General features: G+C 26.4%; 1 non-coding gene across 1 annotated transcript; it reads right to left on the reverse strand.

The window, feature by feature from the left end:
* Positions 1-6,903: 6,903 nt before the first annotated feature.
* TRNAA-AGC (transfer RNA alanine (anticodon AGC)) lies at positions 6,904-6,976 on the reverse strand. Its single transcript has one exon. It is a non-coding gene; the product is annotated as a tRNA-Ala (tRNA).
* Between the last annotated feature and the right edge of the window lie 207 nt (positions 6,977-7,183).

The following is a 7,183-nucleotide window of genomic DNA, read 5'->3' on the forward strand; positions in this document are numbered from 1 at the left end:
TACACCATCCATATTTTATTTTTACACCTTATTTTAATATTTTATTTCCATTGGTTTTTAACACTCCACTTTCACACAATTACCTTATTTTAAATTATAAAATATAAAGATTATAAAAATAAAAAATAAAAAATACGTTTTTCACACTTTTTCACACTTTTTAAAGGATTGTGTGACAATATACGTCATCTAGTAATTAATATCTTTATTATTATAAATAATTGACTTATGTAGTATTCGTATTCATGGAGGAAGCATGAAAAATGTTTGATGGAACGGTAGAAAAGGATGTTGTTTGATGAAGTGCCTTCATGTAAGGTTATGTAGTGAATGAGATGCCCAAGAAAGTGCTTGAGGTGTGTTTTGAGATGCAAAGAAAGAATGTGAGCCTATTTTTATGTCTTGATGGAGTTTCTTTCCTTTAAAGAATCAATTCAATTTAGGAGTAAGAGAAATTATATCAATTATAATTTTTTTTATTTTTAAACCAACCTCAAGATGTTTTAATATTTGTATATTTTATAATTTGTATATTTTATATCTACTAGATAATGATGTAATTTGTGTTTAACTTTCTATGTCACTGTATACATAAGTTACATAATTGATTTAATAAATTATAAATAATTAGTGTAAGATATATTTTTTTAATAATGAATAATTTTTTGGATAATTAAATATATACAAAAAGGACTATATGAAAAGGAAAAACAAGAAGAATTATTTTTGCATATTCTTTTGCTGTCATTCTCTTTAAGGCTTACATAGTCAAATGACAGTTCTTTAAAAAATAAAAAGTTCTTTACAAGTTTTTAGAATTTTTTTGTATTGATTTCAAATCTTCTCTACTAGAATTACATTTGTTCTTGTAATTTACAAAATATTTTGTTGTTTTTGTTCAGAAGTGGTTAGTTATATTAGTTTATATTACGAGTGTTTATATTTATTCTAACTAGTTGGGTTAGTTGTATACTAAGAGTGGTTAAACTCGTGATCAGTGAAACCCTTTAAAGGTAGACCTGTCAATTCGGCCTCCCTCACATGGTTTGGGCCTGACAGACGTGGGTTGGGGCCAGAAAAACCCATAGGACCAAAAAACACTCCATAAAAAACGCTCACGGCGTCAAAATATCTATAAAAGTCATGTGGGTCAAGGTCAACCCATGGACCATTTTTTTTAGAAAAAATGTTCATTTTGAATACAAGAAAAAATATAATTAACTCTTAATTTATTACAAATCTAAGTGTTTTTAATTTGTCAAATAACTATATACAAATATTTTAATTAGACTAAATAGATTTTGTAAGAGATTTTAGTGAATTTGATTGCTTACTTATATAGGAAAATTACGCAATACGTTGAACTCCTTGACAAACTAAATATATTTAATTTTCATTAATTGACTAAATATATTTTTAAAGTATATAAGATATAATCATTTAATTTTTTTGTACAAAAATTTCATGTATATTTCTCATATATATATATATATATATATATATATATATATATATATATATATATATATATATATATATATATATATATATATATATATATATATATATATAATATTTCTCGTATAAACATATTTAAGTAAGTAGTTTTTTACCTTTTAATGAATTTTAATAAAATTAACAATAAATTATTTACAATATTAAGTGGTTTATCAGGTATCATTTCTTAATATTTACTAAATTTATTAATATTAAAATGAAAACTTAAAGATTATATTCATTTTCTATGTTAGTTGTTATTAATTTAATTTCAATTTCAACATGCATGTAGTTTATTAATTTTTTATTTTTCTACTCTTGTAATTTTTAATCATACATATATATTTTAATTATTTTTTATGTTGATTGATTTACTTTCAAAGTATATGTTTTATTATCATACATAGAACGAAGTGAATAAAAAATAATATAAATTTTATCTTTAACTCAAAATTTTAAAATATAATTTTATTGATTTTTTTTATATTATGTTTTAATACGAAACTTCTATCTTTATCTTTATGCTTAAATTTTTAATCACGTTGATTTTATTCTTTATAGAATTAAAAGAAATTAAAAAAGTATTAAAATATTATAAAAAAAATACATAATATATAAAAAAATTATTTATCACAATATAAAAAAAATTCACACCTTATTAATCAAGCAAGTCATTTATATCTTTGAAAATATTTATTAAATTTTAAAGAAATTAAAACCTAATTAAAGAAAAGAAAAATCATTTTATTTATTTAATATGAATTTTTTTTTACAAATACTATATTTGGTCAGAAAATATGTTACAATTGATAACGTGAGTTTTTTTTGTGTTTTTTTACAATAGTTAGCGATTAATAAAATTATTAAATATTTGACATGGTCGTATAAGAATACATGAGAAATACATTAACATCATTATATATGAGTATAATATAAAAATATATATTTTATTTAATATATTAAAACTCAAAAAGTATGAAATGTTATTGTATATTTTATTTAATAACATAATAATATGATATAAAAATATTGATTTAAATATAATAAAATTACAACATATTAAATTATTTAATAAAATATATAATTTTATATGTATATATATATGATATTATTTCTAAAATTAATTAAAAAAATTTAATGAAATTATTAAACCCACCTTAATTTTGATCCTCCATACACTTGAAAGAGACTAAGGGGTTTGGAATTTAAAGGAAAATTGGACTTAACTAAATTTAGACCGAATCGCTTTCGTTTTTCAATAATTTTCCTAAACTCTCTTTTATAAACTTAAGTGTTTTACTGACAAATTGTTTAATCCATTCAAAGGAAATTAAACACCAAAAAAAATTAAAATTATATTCAAACTCCTTCTAGAGTTTTATTGTATTACAATATTAACTTTTAGTTTTAATATTTTTAGACGCTTATTGAGAAATAAAATACACTTTTAAGATGAGTTTATTTCCATCAAAAGGAAAGATGGAAGACATAAATTTGTAAACAAACGTATAAATTAATAAAAAAATGTGAATATATATATATATATATATATATATATATATATATATATATATATATATATATATATATATATATATATATATTTTGCAAACTTTCAACATCATCTACACTATCTTATAAAATATTTATTTCTGTTGAATATAGTGAAAAACTATATTTGGGATTAATCTCCCTTATGTTAAATATACAGTTCTCTATTTATAATAAAAGAAATATGAGTTAAGCCCAAAATACAAAAAAAAAAAATAATAAATTAACTAAAAGATAAAAGATAAAGATAAAAGGTATAATATATCTAACAATTTCAAATTTATAATATAATAAATAATATTATAATCATAAATGAATAATTTAAATTTTAACATCTTATAAATAAAACTAATTTAATATTTAATAATTAATATTAAAAATTACTAGTGAAAACGTATGTACTATCTAGATGTGTATTAATTTTTTTATGATAAAAAATAATGAAATTATAATTATAAAAGTAAACGTAAATAATTTTTAAAATTTAATTATAGATAATTTTTATTTATTTTGTAGATAATTTTTAATAATTTAATTTTAAAAAGTGACTAAATATAAAAAAAGTTAAGTTTAAACAAATGTCATTTATAAAATTTGAAAAAAAAATATTGTAACATCCCAAAAATACAGTCTAAAACTATATAATAGAATATTCACATTAAATAATAATACAGATCAGTCTTACACTAAAGTAGAGCGTACGGCTATGGCCGAACAGCCTTACAAAAAGGGTTACAAATTAAACTGTACAAGATAAGCAAGTCTGACCGAACGGTTTACAAAAATCTGTACCGAACGGTTAATCAAAACAAAAGAAGAAGGTGATCAAACGACCACCTTACAATCAGGCTGTTTCTACTGACCGAACGTTCTACTATTCAGCCTTAACTTCTACCTCAACTAGATTTTCTTCTTTCAGCGCCTCTTCCAGCAGCTCGTCTCCTTCTGCTCACATACACATGGATGATCATTGCAATGACAAAGACGAACGTACAAAACATGACAAAACAAGAAACACAGGGTAAGCTTATGTAATTTAATTCATGTATAAACATACATTTCACACAATCAAACGCACAAGATAAATTTCATCATTTGTTTCATGCAAAGCCTAATACTAGACTGACTGTCCAGACTGTATGAAATCTGTGTAGCTATGACGTTCGTGCACCCGGGTGATGTAGTAACTGGGATACCCTCAACAGCTGCCACCTGAGGTTAGTCCTATCTATCTAAATTAACCATAAGGACTAGGACCTACTGCCGTTCCCACACATGACCTACCCTCCTCTACGTGAGGACGAGTACTCACGGAACATCAGGATGAACCGCCAGCTTAGCATGCCCACATTCATACTTTACCAATTTCAATATTCATTCATGAGTCATTCCTCCCCGGAACGCTCGTTCATAATCCACTTCATTTCATTCATAACATATTTCATCATCTTTCATTAATAAGACCTCAATGAGATCAATTCGAATAAACGTCTCTGAAGACACCGAATGCCGAACGTTAACTTCGACTCTAAACAAGACCGAACGCTTGAAGTGAGACCAAAGGTCTCCATTCCCAAGCGGATCAAAATCGAGCGAGAATCATTGGTTTAAGAAAGGGAGTGATTAACATAATAATTCTCGAGGACGCCTAGAACCAAACGTTTATATACTAAGTGAGCCAATTGGATGAAGTGACTCACGAGTTAGACCGAACACCAACACGCCTAGGCCGAGTACTAAAACTCTAGGCTGGAACCAATTTAGACATACACTGAAGGACATCAAATAAGGGTACTTAACTGGATCCGGTGAATAAACCGAACGTCAACAAATATACTTAGCCTTTGAAGGGGCTAAACACCAATAACCATCATAATGCCAGTCAAAGACTGAACACTATAGTGAGCAAACCCTATTGGGCTTGAACGAACGCTCTTATTATGAAGTTATCTTAAGGAACTAGAACGAGTGCCTAGTGTAATACCAAACACTTGCTTAGTATGAACACTTGGTATAAGACCAAGTGCTACTAAACTTATAGAGAAGAGGCTTCATAAATATAATGGATACCATTTTGAGTAGTGTTTAAGAATAAACGAAAGTATACAAATACATACATATATATATATATATATATATATATATATACTTAAGTTTGTAACCGAATACCAAGGAACGACTAGCCTTGGTCGAACGCTCATGCACAATATTATAACATGAAGACGCTCGTCCTCAACTAGGATTCTTTCCAAATGAAAGAATCCAATTCCAACCAAGTCCCATAGAGAAACCGAACGGTCAAAGACCATTCAGTGACGAACATACACTTTCATAGGTAATTTCATACATATAATTCTTTATAGTAATTCACTTCTCAATATCTATTTCCATGAAATTCAACATCCATATCATCATAAATATTCATACATCATATAGTCAAACATATCAATCATCACATATCATATTAATTCAGTCAATGCAACGAACGTTCATGAAATACAAATAATCATACAATTAAATTAATAAGTTTCCCTTACCTCTGAGCGTGAACGAACGTTCCTAGAGACAGAATACGGTTCGCCTGACTACAATTCCTTCTACCCTCAACGCTCAACAATTCTACAAACTAAATCAAACAACAGACCAAAATGGTTCAGAATGAGACTATGAACTCATGCAACCAGAACTTAGTTTGCATGTGCCAGAGAACGAACGACTAAAGGAGAAAAACTTACCAGTTCAGAACTCGAAACCGATCGGTTCAAACTGAAGCTCTTGATGCCGGAAATGCTTCTACGGTGCCTGAACGGTGATCGGAGAAGAGAAAAGGTAAGATTTCGTAGAGAGAAGTGAGAGCTTTTAGTGAGAAGGAGGAGAAATGAGATTTTCAGAGTTTGGGGAAGAAGGGTGCATGCAGAGAGTATGATGTGAATTTCTGAAAATCAGTTTTGCTTCCCACGTCAAAACGAGTGTCCGCTTATCTGTTGATACCTGCCTTCCACTATCTGATTTTTGGATCCTCGTCGCTTGACACCTGGCGTCCGTTTAGAGAGTTTTTTGGTGTGTTTTTAATGAAGTCTTACAAATATAGACCCCAAAAAACGAAATTTTCTTTATACATAAATATAGATATTTAATTAATTCATTTTGTTATATATTTTTAAATTATAATAACTAAATATTTATAATTATCTTTTACTGTTATAATAAAATTAATAATATTAGATAATTATATTTTATTTTAAATTAATTTTAACCATGAGAGTAAAATTTGTAATATTATAATTTCATCAATTGAAATAATTTATATATATATCATCACCATCAAATTAGTTACAAATTTTTCTTTCATTTTTCTTCATTTCAGACTTTTTTTTAATCCAAACAACCTCCTCTTTGCCCTCTTTTCCCTTAAATCCATTATTATCTCCTATCTCTAATTTCTCCTCAAAATCCAAATAAAACGTAACAGATCCAAAATTATTTAGTCTTTTTTTCCACACACATGTATGTAATTTTTTTTATTATTAAAAGATAATTTTAAAATTATTCATTTGTGAGAATTGATTGAGATTTAAATGACTCGTCTCCAATTTTGTTAATATAGTCAAAATAAAAAACTGGGTTACATCAACCTTTTTTTTTCAAATAAAAGATTAAGTTGCAAATTTGAAATTAAATTATATCTTGAAAATGAAAGTTCCAACCTATTATTCAACATAATATCTTTGTGTTGAGAACATCAGTGTAGTAAATATTTTAAGAAGGAAATGCACAATAGATTCTGTCTTTCATCAATTATTATATTAATGCGGTAAAGAAAAAACCAATAAAATAAACAACAGCGTCAAAAAATGGAGATGCGGGGTATCGATCCCCGTACCTCTCGCATGCTAAGCGAGCGCTCTACCATCTGAGCTACATCCCCATATTGAAAGACAATATTTATTTTCTTTTATAGACTTTCAATGTCAAATCATAATAAAGTTAAGCACTTTTAAACAAATTACTTTATCTTTTATATCTCCTAATTTAAATATGCTATTTCTTAAATATCATGCGTAAAGAAAAAATAAATCTAATTATAATGCTCATTTATTAAGTTCATAAGACAAGAATATTGTTACTAATTTAG

Source organism: Vigna angularis, chromosome 5 (assembly GCF_016808095.1).
Source record: "Vigna angularis cultivar LongXiaoDou No.4 chromosome 5, ASM1680809v1, whole genome shotgun sequence".
In the NCBI taxonomy this organism is placed as follows: Eukaryota; Viridiplantae; Streptophyta; class Magnoliopsida; order Fabales; family Fabaceae; genus Vigna; species Vigna angularis.